Source organism: Stegastes partitus, unplaced genomic scaffold, assembly GCF_000690725.1.
Source record: "Stegastes partitus isolate 25-593 unplaced genomic scaffold, Stegastes_partitus-1.0.2 Scaffold1565, whole genome shotgun sequence".
Lineage (NCBI taxonomy): Eukaryota > Metazoa > Chordata > Actinopteri > Pomacentridae > Stegastes > Stegastes partitus.
In genome coordinates, this window is record NW_007579296.1 from 134,223 (window position 1) to 135,577 (window position 1,355).

Consider the following 1,355-nt stretch of genomic DNA (forward strand, 5'->3'; position numbering starts at 1 on the left):
TGTTGCTATAGCAACCTGTCTTCGCACACTAAAATGGGGGAGATTTTTTTTTTCTCTTTTTTTTTTGAAGGACGGTTCCATTTATCTTCACCCTCCATCCTTTATTCCTCCGCCTGTGCGATGATCAAAGGTGTGACAGGTGGATAAAGCGTGACAGTAAAATGGACAGAGGTGGGCAGAGAGGGGGAGAAAAGAGGGTTTGAGGGGGGAGGTTTCCAAGGGTAGGGAGTGTTTAGAAAGTGATGTGGAGCTTTAAAGGATAAACTGCTGAGAGACTGTGTTAAATCACAGCTGTATAATTTAAAATCAGTCACATTTTCACTTCAATCCCCTCCGTGCGATCTGAAAACACACCTGACTTGGGCAGTAATGACTGGTGTTATTCCCCTGCGCGTGACACCGAAGCTTGTGATGCAGGGTGCATTTAAGGTGATGTAGTCAGAATTAGTCTTGCAGTGCATCGTGGGCTTATTCTGGATGCCTCCTCCCACATCAATAACAGACTTCCACCCCCATTCCTCTCTTGAAACCATACGTAGGCAGGAGAAGTAGGTTACACGCAGGAAACAGAAAGCTCCTGAGGGATGACACAGGAAAAAACAACAGTGATGCCCGACATCAGAACAACGAGGAAGGAAACTTAAACATGAGAAACGCCGCATCTATTCAGTTCTGCTAGACTCCAGCTGCTGCTAATCTGAGAAAAGCATGCAAGAGGAGCCTATTTAGATTCAGCTACACAGAGGCAAAGGGATGCGGTGTGAAAGGGAAAAGGTGGGAGCCGGTAACTCGTAGTCAGTGATCACCGGGCTGTAAAAGCCTTCAGAAGAAGCACAGCACTTTGCAACATGGACTTGTACGTTATGTGACGAGGCAATTTGCATTATTGTGAGAAGATAAAAATGGATGGGTGGCTTATTTTAATGAGACACATGTAAACCTGCCAGACCTTGTTTAAACAAATGTAATCAGACAAACGCACTTTCCCAGACAGAAGAAAGTAATTACTGCCGGTTATTGGGTGAGCTTCAACACAGGAGTGACGATTATTTATATTAGACAATAAAACATTGTATTCTTGCTTCAGATTGATATTTACTATAATTTGAGCTCTGGATTTATTAAATTAAAGTAGTATTGCTGAACTCGTAGGTAGCATCTGTTCCACAAATCACCTTAAGTGTGTTTACACTGTCTTGTACTCCGGTACATGTTATTATTATATGTTCAGGTCAGTTATAAAGGTGCCATTGGAGCTGAGCACCTGTGACGGTGGAAGTTGTTGTTGTAGTAAATAGTCGCACATGTGTATCACCGCATTTAAATTCACCGGAAAAGTTGTTGAGGAGTTGGAG